This window comes from Heterocephalus glaber, unplaced genomic scaffold, assembly GCF_053883595.1.
Source record: "Heterocephalus glaber isolate CG9 unplaced genomic scaffold, H.glaber_assembly_v1.0 deba00000331, whole genome shotgun sequence".
Lineage (NCBI taxonomy): Eukaryota > Metazoa > Chordata > Mammalia > Rodentia > Bathyergidae > Heterocephalus > Heterocephalus glaber.
The window spans coordinates 18,500,911-18,517,165 of NW_028258142.1; the positions used below are offsets into that span (position 1 = coordinate 18,500,911).

General features: G+C 39.0%; 1 protein-coding gene across 1 annotated transcript in view; it reads left to right on the forward strand.

Moving 5' to 3' along the window:
• Bcl2 (BCL2 apoptosis regulator) overlaps positions 1–16,255 on the forward strand; it is a 178,503-nt gene that overhangs the window by 47,114 nt on the left and 115,134 nt on the right. The gene's annotated exons all lie outside the window — the stretch shown is intronic.

The following is a 16,255-nucleotide window of genomic DNA, read 5'->3' on the forward strand; positions in this document are numbered from 1 at the left end:
ACTCAGGGGGCATAGCCATGCCTTTGATTGTAAACCATGGATAAAGCTGGAAGGCAGCTTAGAATCACCTTGTTCAACTCACTTATTTCATAGATAAGAAAAATAAGGTTTAAAGAGTTAAAAGGAAACATCACAGATTGCACAGCCAGTTGGTATCTGAACTAGCAATCGAGGAGTAGACCTGCGATGAGGGACTTTCTGAAGTTCTTCATATAACTAACAAGGGGAGAGTAGAAAGGAGTTGAGGAGTTTTGTTTTTAAGGACAGGCTGTTTTAATTTTTACTTATTTATATTTTATTTATTTATTTTTATTTTTTGGTATCGGGGATCGAACTCGGGACCTTGTGCTTGTGAGGCAGGTGGCAGAACCACTGAGCTAAATCCCTGGCCCTATATTTTATTTGAAAAATAATAATTGTGTACACTATATTCGTGTGGTACAGAGTGATCTTTAATCTCTATACATTATACAGAAAGATTGAATCAAGCTAATTAAAAATATTCATCACCTCACCAACTTTTTTTGGTGATGAGAACTGTAAAATCTATTCTTTCAGTAATTTTGAGATACACAATACATTGCTATAACTGTGGTCACCATACAATGCAATAGATCACTAAAATTTACTCATCTTGCCTGAGACTTTGTGCCCATTTATCAACATACTCTTGTTCCCTTCCCTACCCCCAGATTCTAGTAATCACCCTGTGTGTGTGTGTGTGTGTGTGTGTGTGTGTATTGCTGGAGATGAAGCCAGGGCCTCATAAATGCTAATAAGTATTTGCTCTATCACTGAGCTGCATCCCCAGCTCTGATAACTACCTTTCTTCTCCTGTTTCTATGAGGTCCACTTTTAGATTCCACATAGAAATGAAATTATACAATGTTTGTCTTGCTGTGTCTGGCTTATTTCACTTAGCATAATATACTCCAGTTCCATCCATGTTGTCACAAATGACATTTCCTTTCGTTTAAAATTGTGTAGTATTGGGTTGGGGATGTAGCTCAGTGGTGCTGTGCCTGCCTGGCAAGTGCAAGGTGCTGAGTTTGATCCCCAGGTCTGCGCAAGAAAAAGAATGAAAGGAGGAGGGGAGGGGAGAGAGAGAGAGAGAAAGAAAATTGTGTAGTGTTCCATTTTCTTTATCCACTTATTCATGTACACTTGGGTTGCTTCCATTATCTTGTCTTAATTGGGTTGTTTTCTTGTTGAGTTATTTGGGTTCCTTATATATTTGGGGTATTATCACCTTATCAGATGTATGATTTACAAATATTTACCATGCCTTTGACTTTCACTATCCCAGCTGGTAAGCATAAATTGTAGTTGCTGATTTGCTTTCCTTGACATCTTTGTGAATGGCTCTCTTTTAAAGAAGCCAGGAGAGCTTAGAAGGAAGGAGTATTTGTAGTGTTTTAGGTTCAATCCTGAATGGTCTTGGAAGTTCTTAGTAGGCTACCACAAAGCAAGACCCAAGTTTTGATCTGAAAATTTTGCGTGATGCAATTTCCATGCACATCAGTTGATTGGTTTTGCTGGAAAATCTAAGAGAAAGCATTCTGACTGATATCAGGTCACTCTTCATGCATCCATCTTATACTTTGCACATTTTGTCTATAAAATTTGCGACTTAAGAATTATCCTGCTATAGAAAATGGACTTGATTTTGATATATACCATGTATTGTTATGGAAATGTTTCTTTGTTACCAAACCCTCCTAAAAGATTAGGAATCTTGTTCTTATTTGAGCTCTGTCTTTCCTGTGCTTTTAGACTAGATTGTAAATAAGCCGTAATGCAAAGAGACTACCAAGAGATGTACAACAGAAGCTGCCTCAGAAATAGAAATTGAATTTATAGGAGTGAGATAACATAATTAGTTTTTATATTTAAAAATATCCTCCATCCAGAGGAGTCTGCTGTCTCGATAGAGAAAAGAATTAAGTTTGAATTCTAATACCTCGAATAAATTCAGTGGAAACTGCCAGCTTTATATAAAATATATACATAAATTCTCTATGTGTGAACATATATAAAACATACAACATACACATCTATATCCCTTCTAAATACACGAATTAAACTGCCAGTTCAAATCCACAAATTTAGATTGCACTAATTATTTGTGCTTATAATTCTCAGCCTTAAAGGTAGTTGATATAGCCCTCTGTCTTTTCTTGAATACTTATTTGGAGTTTAAAACTCAAGAACTTTACTGCTTCTAACATAGAAAGCAAGAACTATATTTGATAGTTACCCTAAAATTTAGTTTTTATCCAGCTGTTACCACAAAATGTATGAGTAAAAATGCTCAGGTAAAACGAAAGACACGAGAACATTAAGTGTCTGCTGATGTTAAATATGTACACATTCAACATCCCTTTTGTAATGGCCAACATTTCAGCCTTGATCCCTGTTGTGAATTGGCAGACATCGGAGCCTGGTTTTGGATTGGGAACAGAATTTTTTCTTCAAGATTGCATCACGACTTTTGGGAGGGCATCCTGTCTGAAATGTGCTGTCTCCTCAGCCTAGGTCACTGGGGACAGAGAGAAAGAGCGTCTGCCAGCTCTGCTGATGTAAGAGTACACATGGAGTCCATCCTTGGTTCCTTGCCAAGGGTTCCGTTAGGAAAACTGCCACAGGCTGTGGCATCCTCGTTTCCATGGAGAAAAGCCTACAAATGGGAGAAATTTAAAAACCAGAGGAAACAGCCTGTTCCTCCCCACTCCTTTTTTAGTGTGCAAGTAGCAAGGAGGAGCCAGAAGCCAAAACTCCTTGATACCTGCTCGGTGGGTCATAGGAGGGTTTCATCAACTCTGATGGGATTGTTGCCCCTTTTCTCTACTTCTTGTCATAAATCTCTGTATCAGAGGAAAGAAAAGGGATAGTTGCTAAAGCATAAGGCTGCAGGTCAGCTCTTGTTACATCTAACTCAGAGATGGTGCCCAAAACCTTATTTTTGAACTTAAATGGTAGATTGCTTTGAATAGTGAGCCATTCATTGCCTGGGGTTAGGAAATCTTTCTCTTGTCCAAAGGTGGTTGGTGTGTGGGTGTGTTTGCATATGTGGAAAGTAGGCTGAGTTTGGAATAGCATTTGCCTTGTGGGAACTGAACAGAGAAAACATCAAAACCCTTCCCCTAAAAACTAGAGAAAGTTGCATAGGTGAGTTCATCCACACTCTTGGAGCCATTTCCATTCAGGTACAGTTTCCTTTGCGAACTTGAAGTTTCCATTGTCAGATGAAGTTTTCTTTCTTGCTCTCCAACACCTCATATGTGTGTTTGCCATCTGTTCATTTCCATTGCTAACTGCTCTGTACACAATGTGACTTGGTGTTAATTAGAACATGTGTCTCTTTGTCATTCATCTGGGGAAGGGGTTAATGGTGATTTATGTCCCTTTAATTGGTTTTCCTCCACAGTTATATTTAATTTATTATTTTATAAGCACTCTAAGAGACTGGAAAAGAGCAGGAGCACCTAATTTTTATTCTTCATAGCTTTAATCATATGACTTCAAAAAATTGTGGCTTAAATGTTTTAGTTTAAAAAATATGGTCCTTCAATTTCTTATTAAAAGGTAATATTTATGTGTGTGAATCTATTGCTTACCAATAAATAATTTATTAGTCACATTTGTTAATTTATGTTAATTTTTGAGTAAGTAACATGTTCATAAGGTCCAGAGTTCAAAAGGTCCCAAAAAGTGTGAAGTCTTTTCCCTGGTATTGTCTTCAGACCCCTCTTTCCTTTCGCAGAATCTATATTGTCAGCATTGTCTGTGTATGTATATATCTGTACATATGTGTAGACATATGTACATACATGGGCATATGCATATGGATGTCTGCAGAATGTATGTTTTCCCTTTTTATGCAGTGTGGGAAACATACATTCTGCAGATATCTTTTAAATACATTTTGGAATTTAGTGCATATTAGTAAGTTAAGAGCTTCCTGCTGGGGATTTAGCTCAGTGGCTCCACTGCCTGCCTCGCAACCGCAAAGTCCCAAGTTCGATCCCTGGTAAGAGCTTCCTCTTTCTTTGGTAAGGCTACCTTGTATTGTTCTTCTACGACTGATACCCAGTCTCTTGCTGATAGATATTTGGGTTATTCCCTATTTTTCCTGAAACGAACAGTGACACAGTGAACTGAAATCATATTGCTACAACCCAAAGTGAGTAGGCCAAAAATAATCATTTTGATTGATTCTGTCAAGTTGCTGTGAATAGAAGTTAACAGGCCCAGCAGCAGTATGAACAGTGAGTGATCAGATTTTTTTATATTTGTGAAAATGATAAGTGAAAGATAATTCTTGTAGTTAGTAGGTGTATGTACATATATATATATATTTCAAAGATGGAAGCCTAATCAAAAGAATTTACCAGCATTTTACCCTCCATTTATTTGGCTTCTAATAAATTAGATAGCAGATTTCTCTATTTCAGTGTTATTAACAATATTTTCCTTCATACGTTTTCCAAAAACATAGTGCTAAAATCTGATTGCAACTGAAATTATTTTTCAAAATAATGCATTCCAAATTAATCTAATCAAGTTTCGATTTATAAAGGGTACATTACATGGTATCTTCAGAGACACAATATTTTAAGTCAATTAACTTCTGACATATGTTGCCATTTACTAAAAGTACACAGATTCTAGTGAAATCACAATTTGACTTGCATGATGGAAAAAAATTGTTCTTTTAGATAAAAACGTCCATCTTCTACTGGCTATTTTTCTTTGTGTGGCACTTTAGATGAAAATCCCTTGTGGCTATTTTTAATGACTGTAGCTTTGCTATCATAACTGAATTCATCTGGCCCCCATCAGAAAGAAGTCATAGGGCCTGTTATTTGCATTATCATATAAATTTCTACAAGTGGGAAAAATATATTGTCCATTTTTTGGTAGACTGGTCTTCCTGTCTTATATTCTTAAAATAGAAGCTTGTCATGTACATACTGACCACTCCATAGCTTATTGCCATTTTCTCTTCCCTAGGGGTCCCCACCTGTGATTTCTTCAAACCACAAAAAGAGATGGTTTCTTTGGCAAATACAAAATTTGAAAACTGAGCACGTCTGCTACATTATAACAGTAGAGCTTTCTCTTTGGGATAAATATACTTGACATTGCAACAACCTTGTGAATAATAACAGTGACACCATTTCTGTTACCCAGTTAAGAAATCAATTTTTAAAATGAAATTGCCTTGAATGTCTAATGATAGTTTTGAGTTGTTGAAATATTCCACATTGTCATGAAACCAATTACGATCCTTTCCTGAAACTAAACCTACAAAAATTTAGAGCTAGAAGTAGATTTGGAGATGGACCCGCAGTTAATCCCAATTTTATAGGTGAGGAAACTTCAGCTGAGAGGTGGTCAGGGTCATTATAGCAAGTGAGTAAGAAAGCTGGCCCTTTTAAATTCTGGCTGCAGACCGTACTTGGCTAAATTGTTCCAGAAATCTTGCTTAAAGATGATTTTTTTTTTCTGGAAGAAAAATAGTACTTTGAAGGTCTCTTTTGTAGCTGACCCTTAAGTGGGGGCTGGGCTTAATACCCTCAGCTTTACAGAAACCATAGAATGCTCCTAGACAACACACTCTAGGCAGAAATATAGTGACTCCTCTCTTTTCAACTGGTAGGATGGAAATTGCTCCCTTGTTAGAAAAATAAGGTCTTCTGAATGCTCATAGCGGTGTGAAGATGCACCTACCCAATTATAACAACTTTCTGGTGGCTGCTGCTGTATATGAAGAGAGACACACAAAAAACATCCAGTACTTCTGGAAAAAAAAATAAAAGCATTGCCACTGATTAGCTAGAACTGGTGAGAAATGGGTTACTTCACATGGAGTGTTTAAAGAAACTTCATATAAGGACATTTATTATACTTTTAGAAAAGAAGGACGAGATGGGGGAAAGAAAAGGGGGAAGGCAGAAAGGACAAAAGGAAGCAGAAAAGGAGAAAGGAAAGAGGGAAGAAGCAGGGACCTACCTGCACCAAGTAATGCCTACCTGCTCTAAAGTCTCTTGCTTGTACCAAATCCTTTAAGCATTAAAGACTTGTCTGATATCTCCTAAAGCTGTATTTCAAGCCCTGGTCCTTCATCTGAAATTTAGACACCAATGGCTAACTACTGATCACCTATGAGACATAGGAACCTGAACAAATCAGGGACTTAACCTGTATCATCTTAACTCCTTCATCCAGCCAGTTCCTTTCCTGAACTCCTTGCTTCAGAGAATTACAGCACGGTCCATCAAAGTGACCACATCAGAACTCGGAATTACATTTGATCTCATCTTCTGTCTTACTGCTTGGTTGATTCTACCTCCTTTGTGTCTCCCAAATCATCCTTGTTCTGTCCACTTCCAGTCTTAGTTCATGATCTCATCACTTCTTCTTTGAGCTGCTGTAATGATCTCCAATGGGCTTCTCCGCTACACAGTTTCTTCTTCTCTCCCACCTGTTCTCCATATTGTGGCTAGTGTGAGAAATCTTTCTGGAAAAGTCTGTTTAATCATGAAATTCCCCTGCCTAAAATACTCCATTGACTGCCAATCCACCCCAGAGCAAGTGTTGTGACTGCCCCAGGCCTTAGCCATCCTCTTGCATTCTCCTTATCCTAAGGGCTACACCCCAGCCATCTCAGGCTGCCCTCAGGCACACAGAGTGCTTCCACCCCCTGACCTTTGCATCTACTACTTCTGAGTAGCACATCCTGCTCCCCCAGCTTCCCCCCTCTGGTTTAGCTCCTAGTCATCTTTCTGATAGGGCCTTTAGTGGCACTTTTCAGAGGTCTTTATGTATATTCATTCATTTACTCCTCAAAATCTTGATAGGATTATTATCCCAGTTTTATGGATGAGAAAACTGAGACTTTGTTTCAACTGTGAAGCAACTTATCTAACATACAGCCTTGAGGCCGGGAAGTCACTTTTGCCATTGTTGGCAGTGATCTTGTTTATATGTGATATGTGTGTGTGTGTGTGTGTGTGTGTGTGTAAATTTGAACATGTACTGAAATGTGTATGTATATGTCTAACTTATTTTTTGAATAGTTAATATTAACACATATTATACTCTTTATTTTCCCTATAGTACTGGGGATTGAACCCAGGACTTCATGCAGATGAGGCAAAGTCTCTGAATCACCTGAGCTACCATAGAACTACATCTCCAGCTTTCTTGATACTTTAACTTTGAGAGAGTGTCTCACTAAGTTGTCCAGATTGGCCTTGAGCTTTCCCTCTTTCTGCTCCATTCTCCCAAGTACTTGGGATTACAGGCATGTGCTGGTGAGCACATATTATAAAATGCAAAGGATACAGAGAGTATATAGTACAGTGAGAAGCAAATCTTCCTGATCTTGCATCCCAGCCATTCACTTCTCCCTAGAATCAAGTACCATTACCAGTCTCTTGTGTATCTTTCCAGGGGTTCAGACAAATATATATGCAGACACTTTATGGTCTGGTTTTTCCATTTGTAATGTCATATTCTGTGTGCTATTTTTAATTTGCTTTGTTCACCTAACAGTATACCTTGGGGTTTGTTCCATATCAATATATTAAGAGCTTCCTCTTCTCTTTTATGTCTAAATAATAGGCCATTATAGGGCTATAACATAATTTATTTATCAATGTAATTTTGTTGTTTAGCTTCGACAAAAACTTTTGCTAGTGCAAAATATGCTGCAGAAAGTTGCTTCTTGCAGCCAACATTTTGTATACTTTTGAGTTTATCTGCAGGATAAAATTCTGGATTTGGGATTTTGAGTCAAAGAGTAAATATAGTTATAATTTTGACAGGTAGTGTTCAATTGTTCTTTCTAGTGGATGAATCCATTTATTCTTTCATGAGTAGTTTCTGAGACTGCCTTTTCCCTTATTGTCTCACTGTTGTGTGGATGTTACAGCATTTTGACGTTTGCTGTTTTAATATGATTAGTCTACATTTCTTTTGTCATGAATAAAATATCTTTTAATGTGTTTATGGACTATTTTGATTTTCTTTCTATTAGCTGACTACCCTGGGCTTTCTTGGCTCTTATTGACTTATAGGCATTTCTTATATATTAAGGACATCAACCTTTTGTCCGTGATTTATGTTCCAAACAATTCCTCTGGTTTGTCATTGTCTTTGTTTATGGTGCTTTTTTGCATGAATAAAACTTTTATTTTCATGTAATCAAATTTATCAAGTTTTTTCTTTTATAGCCTCTAGGGTTTGAGTCATAGTCAGACTGACCTTCCCCACTCCTAGCTATAAAATCTTGCTCTGTGTGCAGGCCTGTCAGTGTGAGATTGTTTCAAATAGAGAATCAACAGAGTGTGATAGCTTAGGAAAAAAAAGATCCTGGAGTCAGTCTAACCCAAATGCCCTGGCTTCATCTCTAACGCTTCTGTAATCTTCGTTGAAATTTTTAAATGAGTTAATAATAGCTACATTTTAGGGTTATGGGTTGCCAGGAAGATCAAATGAGACAACATAGGGAAGTATCTGGCATTCAGTTATCATCTCTCTCCCAGTCCTTTGATAGTATCATGAGAATGGAGCTCCTCTGTTTCTTTTACATTCTTCTTGTCATCATGGCCCCTCCCCTCCCACCCCACTCCAGCACAACCTAAGTAAGGTGCCCTGCTGGTCATGCTTGAGCACTCATTTTTGATTGCCTCGCTGTTTATTTTGATTGGAGAGGAACAGGCCTGGAACTCTGGCTGAAGCCATCTGGAGTGCTGTGGGTGCCTGTCAGCTCTGCTCTCAGCCCCTCAAGGACCCTGATGTCTTGCTTCATCTTGAGCCTTCTTTGGAACCACCTTTTGGCCCCTTACCCTACCTGTGTGCAGTTTGCTCTGCTAACGTTGTTGTTGCTCCTGTCATAAAAACAGTGGCATCCTCTCCCATTGCCACATCTCAGATTGTGCCTTACTTTATTCTCTCTGAGAGAACTTAAGAGAATATGTGCTCTCCATATGGAGGCGCCCTGGAATATATCTTCTTGCCCAAATGAGTTGGGAGAAGCGAGAGCTGTGCGTGTGGAATTGGCTGTAGGTGCCATACATCACTGGCCCTGTTTTCATTCTCATCTACCGCATCAGAAGGAATGATCCAAGGTAATACTTTAACTGAGTGGATGGTCACCCTAAACATTTCTATTATGTCAGTTTCTGTTGATACTGAAGTTTTAGCTGTCATGATTTTAACTTCTTACAAATGTTTGGTACTATGTGCATGCTTCATAAACATTAATACTTTGGAGATGGAGCCGTGAATTTGATCTTAATTTCCTGATTTTTATCTCTGTTGCTGTCTTCTATTTTATTTGCTGCCTCTTTAAGTATACTTAATTTTAACTAGGGCCTCAGGAAAAGGAGATGCAGTGGGCCAGTATGTAAGGTCATTTCATATTTAATTTTGCCACTATTGCAGCCATTGATCAAATAATACTTGGAGCACAAGCATTCTGGTACACTGCCAGGCAGAGTTTAGGAGCAAAAGCAAAGGACATATTAAGAAAAAACCAAATGAAAGAAAACTTGTTACTATTTTGCTAAACTGAACAGGAGGCTATGCTATATGCAAGTGCAGTAGAAGGTGCAAAGATGGGTAAGGCATGGTCCTTGAACACGGACCCATGCTCCCTGATGGCAGGACTTCCTGGGTGCCGAGCATTTTACTCAAATCATTACACACTACATAGTTTACAAGGCATCAAAGGTGCTAAACGTGGGCATCTGGATTCCAGTTGAGTTGGAGAGAGGTCCAGTAACTTGACATTGATCCACAGTGTATTGGGGCCACAATTAGATGAGGTGAACTTGGTTTCAAAGCATAGGATCTCCAGCCATATTACACTGCCTTCCAGAAAACCAGAGACCAGTAAAGGGGGAGAGAACAAGGCACAATGATGTGACTGTTTTCCTTTCAAAAATAAAAACTAATTAAATATTTAAAAGTAATAGAGATGTATTGCTATGCCGAGTTTTCTTTCTGGTTGCAGTCTTTGGTTCTGCATTTTGTAATGTAGTTGGATATGTGGAGATTCAAGAGAGAGAGGTCACTTGTTAGCCAACCTGCAGTCCCTCAGCTCCCACCTTGGTAAAAGATGTCTCCTTATGACCTGATGCACCTACAGGTCTTCAACCTGAAAAGCCAAGGAACACTGTTTGTTCCTTTTTGGCAATAATCCCACTGGGCTGCCTGATACTCTGGGTCCAAGGGGTTCATTCTTAAACAGTCCTTGAGGCTCCTTAATTCCCTGGATGTTACTGGAATGTTCTGCAGCTTTAAACTCTTGACTGGCCCCCTTACCTATTTCACATATTTGGGGATGGGTCAGCTCACCATCCAGATTGGCTACCCCAGTGTGCTGATGTTCACTTAACAATCGTCGAGTTTTCTTGAAAGGATTTCAGCCCCTCTGTGAAAAATTTCAGTTATCTCCTCTCTTGTTTCCAGAAGTAGCTTCTTTAGCCTGCTAAAAATCTTGCTGTATTCCTTAGTGTTTTGGAAACAAAATGTGCAGTGGGAGCATTCTGGCTTTGTGAATATTGGATCACTTTGTTCCCTGGCACAACAATCTCTCCTTTGTATTAAACATTCTAGAACAGAAGTTCTAAATAACATTTTTATATTCCCTGTTGATCTGATTCTTTTTTATTTGGGGACAACAGTTCGGTGCTTGTTCTTCTGTCAAATTCTGATGTACTTTTCCCTTCTTCATTGACGAGATACCACTGACCCATAGCCTTGGACTGCACTTACGTCGTTGTGGTGTTTGCCTGCCCCCAGGACTTTCTTGTTGGTCCCTCTGGGCTGTAGTGAGTGGCTTATGTCATAGTGGAATGGCTGACTGGTCAGAACTGAGGTACCTAATCCATGTCTTGACCATGAGTTGAGCAGCTGAACTGGCCAGCCTCAAGCAAACCAAAATAGCCACTCATCCACGTCCTTTCAGAAAGTGCAGAAGGGCTGCCCCAGAGGTCCTAGGAGACCTAATTTGGTCAGAAATCTGTTGAGTTGTGACACTGGTATGAGTCTATGCCTCTTTTTTTTTTTTTTTTAAATTTTGACAACCATTTGCATTTCTTAGGAGGTGGGTCAGTAAGGACTAATTTGTTAACAAATCCTTCTGTTGGATTTGTTAACAAATCAAAAATTATCCTTCTGATTATTTTCCTTTGTTTTGTACTTATACAAAGTACTTGTACTTTTAGTCCAAAGAAAATAAGTGAGTGTGCTCTCATCTTTACATAATCCAATATTATAAAAATCCAGTTTTGTGTGGAGACATGAGACATTTTTATTTTTCAAAAAATGTATTGCTACATTCCTTAAATGGTATAGGTAGTATAATAAAAACCTGATTTATCCCTCAAGAATGTTTTTATATTTCTTTGCAAGTTTCAAAGTCATCTCTTTTTCTTGTTCATTTGACAAATAAACATGTTGAGTTGTCCTACAAGAGGCAAAGCTTCCCTGCCCAGCTCTCTTATGGCTAATGAAAGGAACACTTTGGCTCGGGTGACCTATTACTTTGTTTTAGAGATATATTTCTTGCTTCCTATTCCTTTGGTGAATATTTTTTTGTGCTTCCTATGGGCCATGTGTTGGTTTTCTCCATATCTTTCTTCTGGAGGGGAGCTGTTGGTATGGTGGTGCTACTATGCCCCTTCAAGGCAGGGGCAATATTTTGTCTCACCCATGTCTGGTCCTTAGTGTGGATGGTCCTTGGCTCTTCAGAAATGTGTGCACCAACAGGATCCTCAGTGAGCTGTAGACACTGAAATGGATTAGATTACTTTCTAAGTAGAGGAATATTCTACTCCTCCAGTTTAACCTTTCTTTGCAAACTAAAATTGGAAAATCAGTCTATGAACAGACAAACTCAAGTGATAATAAAAAATACCCTGACAGTACCTGTGTGAGTCAGCCTGTGTTTGGCTAAGATGAAGCTCCTCGAGGGAGAATTGAGTCCTTCTCTGGACCTTAATTGATTTCTGTGTTTGTTCTGCTGCTTCCAATTCTTTGTGGAAAAGTGATTTATAGTGCAAAGTGCTTTATATGTTATGGGGTCTGTATTATGTAATACCATTCTTATCAAAAGATCATTTCTGCTTGGTTTTGCCTTTTTTCTCCTGATCCAGCTCATGTTTGTTTTTCATCTTCATTTTGTTTGCTCTTGCTTAGGCAGTTATTGTTCTTATTTCTCCCACTTCATCAACTCCCATCCTTTTCCTGGGGAATGAGAAAAGGTTTGAGGACTTTGTCTATTTCTTTTCTTTTTTCAGTTTTAAGATCAAATGACTGGACATCTCCACAGTTACCTTTTACCTACTGAGTTTGCTACACAATGAGGACTGTCATTCATTATAAGCCTAATCCTTACGAAGTTATGTTCGTTCCTTGAGATTAAGGAACTGTCCTGGCCTGGTTGCTCATTTGTGTTCCATTCCAGTATCCAGCCCTGTGAACCGAAATGAGCCTGGCTCCTGAATAAGGCAGCTCCTGACATAGGTGCCCTGGTGTGTAAGAAAGTTCTGTAGACTTGTAGCTACTAAAATAAAATCTCTTTTGGTAAAATGAGATCTTGAAGCTTTAAATTATGTATCTCCAAGACAATTTACATAATCAATTCAGAACTTGGAGATCCAAAGGGTATTGGCATGTTTTCAGTTGTTGCTCAGGAAGTCTGGCTTTGTCTTCAGATGATACATTGCTTTGTGTTTGTGCATGTATGTATATCTATGAGATGAGAAAATTTAGATCTTTCATGTTTATAGTGGAAGATGTGTTAGGTTTTATTCAATGGATACCTTCGCTATAAACACAGAATTTGTTTATGGCAGTGATAATGTTACCAAGAAAAACAGCAGATGAGAAGTAGCCAGGCGTGTTCAAAGCACAACTAATATATCAGGTTTCTGGAACATCTGAGTCTAAGGGTTTGGTCTTCATCACAGTATGTTGAGAGGTGATGTTTTAAAAGCAAGAAAGGAGAGGACAGCTGTGGAGAATGGTAACTGAGACAATTAGAAAGCAGATGTGTGCAACTGAATATAGTCAGTATTAAATGGGTCCATGATTTCTAATGTATGAGGGACCAGAAGGGAGAGTTCTATTAAAGGGCACATAGTAAAAATCAAGTCATTTAAATTCGTTCTGTTCAGCAGAGATTCATACATACTGTAGGGTCTTGAATTGTAACTTGCTTTTGTGTTGGCATAATTCCCATCTGGTTTTGCCTTCCTTTTGGGATGACTTTGCCCCCTGGAACAGGGAATGGGAAAACACTGGCTGAGTCTAGTGGTCTGAAAACCAGCCAAGCAGGGTAAGGTAGTCACCTGGATGGCTGGAAGGTATTACCCAGGGAAACCAAAGACTAGGGTGAAAATAAAAACAAACAGTTTCCCCTTGGGCAATGACTGCAATCAGAATTCTACTGCTGATAAAATGCCACTCCTTTGTTCTGCTTCCTGTGTGTCATCCATATGATAACGGTTAGGCATTTCATTCAGGTTTACCCACCTGGCGCTGCAACAGCGCCAACAAATGGCAAGGTGCTTCCCAGCTGCCACAGAGCTGTGTGTAAACAACCCTCTACAAAGCTCTGCCTACACTCATGTTTGTCTTTTGCATGCTGTTTCTTTCTCTGGGCCACGCTGAGGACACTAACATGCTATGGGCCATGGTAAGGACACTAACTTGCCACCCTGTGATCTCCTTGATGGGGCCCGAGGCCCTTGCACCAGGTCTCCACAGTCATCAATAGGTCTGTTCACATGGGAGGTGACACCAGCATTTTGCCACAACATTAAGAACTGCTGAGGTCAATGTGAGCATTCTTCTTAGAGTGAGCAAAGGGCATGTGACTTCTGCCAGCCAAGAGAGTCACAGCCTGTCTCACACAGCAAAGACCCTTAACACGGGCCATGGGGGAGCACTTAGAATTTCTTTTTGTGGGTTCAGTAAATATGATGAGCAAACATTTGTGATGAAGTGCTATTGTGTGGTTTTTTGATAATGGGTAACCGAATTACTGAAATCTTTGCTGGACACTGTTTTGCATTTTTAGTCTACAAAGGAAGCCAGTGATGAGCTCTCTGCCATTCTTGGAGTTCATTATAGTCAATTCTTAATCGACCAAGTTATTAGAGAAAATCACCATCATCACTGATACAAACCCACAAAAGTCCAAAAATAATTTGTGTTTGGTTTGAGATGGAGACAGCAGGCATGTGAGTCTACACGTGCTCAGACATTAGCCTACTTCAAGGACCAGGCTGGTGACCTCCCAGCCCAGATCCATTCTCCTTGGAACTGGGACATTTCTAGGGAACTGGGAGGTGGGAGGGTGAAACCAGGAGGACAGATGGAGGAGGTGACTGTCAATCCATAGAGTACATCATCAGCTATGGAAAGGGTCCATCAGTTTTTGTCTTATAATATCATATGGATATTTTATTTGTACATTTTAAAAGATCAAAATAACACCTATGTGTGGTTAAACAAGTAGCACAGAAGGCCTCGCTTAAGCTCACTTCCTAAAGACAATACCTTTTACTTTCTGACCCTCTTTTAAATATCTTTGGGTGATTATCTTCATAACTCTAAATAATAAAGGTGCAGTCTTTTTTTGGTCTCCTGGGGTTGCTGTGACTAAGTGCCATAACTAGGTGACATAAAACAGCAAGAATGTATTGTCTCCTGTTCTAGAAACTGCAGATCCAAAATTAAGCATCAGCAGACTCCTGCACCCTCTGAAGGCTCCCTGGCCTCTTCCAACTTCTGGAGTGGCACTGATCCCTGGCTTTCATTGACTTGTCCTGTGTGTCTCTAGCTGTGTGTTTCCCTCTTTCTATGAAGACAGACTGGATTAGAGCCACCCTATGACCGCATTGTAATTACATCTGTAAAGACCCAATTTCCAAATAAAGTCACATTTCCCAGGTACTGGGGAATTGAACATATCATTTGAGGGGACACAATAAGCTCATAACACCACTGTTTCTCAGTTTATAAACATTTGACTCTGTCGTTTTCCTTTTAAGGTAATGAGGTTTCTTTCTCTTATTCAGCTGTCTCCTCTCCAAGAATTTTCCCTCCATGGTGTGTCTCTTTACTTAAAGGACATTGCTTACATCTCAAACAAAATCTTGGAGCCCTCTTTTCCTACTGTATTAACCGTAGAGTACATCCCTTAATTACCCATTAAAACATGAGAAAATTAGCTTTCCATCTCCCCTACCCCTCCCTTCTCCCAGCCTGTCAGCCAATGCCAAGTTTAGATACACCTGTTCATTCTGTCTCTTTATCTCTGTCTGTCTCTCTAACTCTGTCTCTTTCTGTGGCTCTGTCCCCCCCACCCCCACCCCGTGCTACTGGGAATTGAACCCAGAGCCTTCACATTGAGCTACATTCCAAACCCTTTTTTCATTTTTCAGATAACATCTCATTAAGTTGCCCAGGCTGAGCTCAAACTCACAATTCACCTGCCTGAGCCTCCTAGAGTGCGATATTACAAGTGTGTGCCACCATGCCAGCTCTGAACTATGTGGCTTACCTGAATGGTTCAGTCCCTGTCATTTGTCATTCAGATGCAGAATCAATCCTTGTCTGTTGCCTCTACAGATACCATCTAAAGGTTGAAAACCAATAGTGTTTTCATTGTTTATTATTACAACTATGTATACTGGATTATATTTCCTTTTGATGCTGTCTGATTTTTAATTAAAATACTTTATACTACTTGAAGAATGACAATATAATTTCTGTTTTGTAGTACTTTAGAATCTACATTTAATTTGATTTTTAGATGGCATACTTTTCCGGTTCTGAATTTGGAAACATCATTTATTAGTACATCTTGAAATCCTCTTGTACTACATATTGAAATGAGGCTTTCTGCCTTATTATGAAATGTTTGATCCCATGAAACAATGACCACACAGGTCTCTGCTCTTTATGAGATTTTAGCATCAGGTGATTGAAATAGTGCTAGCCAAACTTTTAGATTTCAAAACTCTGCTCTTTCTAAACTTTGAAGATGAATATAAAGTACTAACTTCTTATTTTTCCCAAACTAGGATATAAGAAATGAGCTGTTTACTCTTACTGGCAAATTAAAGAATATTTAACACAAAAACACAAGAATGAAACACAAGAATGACATAATCCCTGAATCAGTTACACAATTTGAAAATTGAATGAATTTAACTTCCTAAAAAAGCCT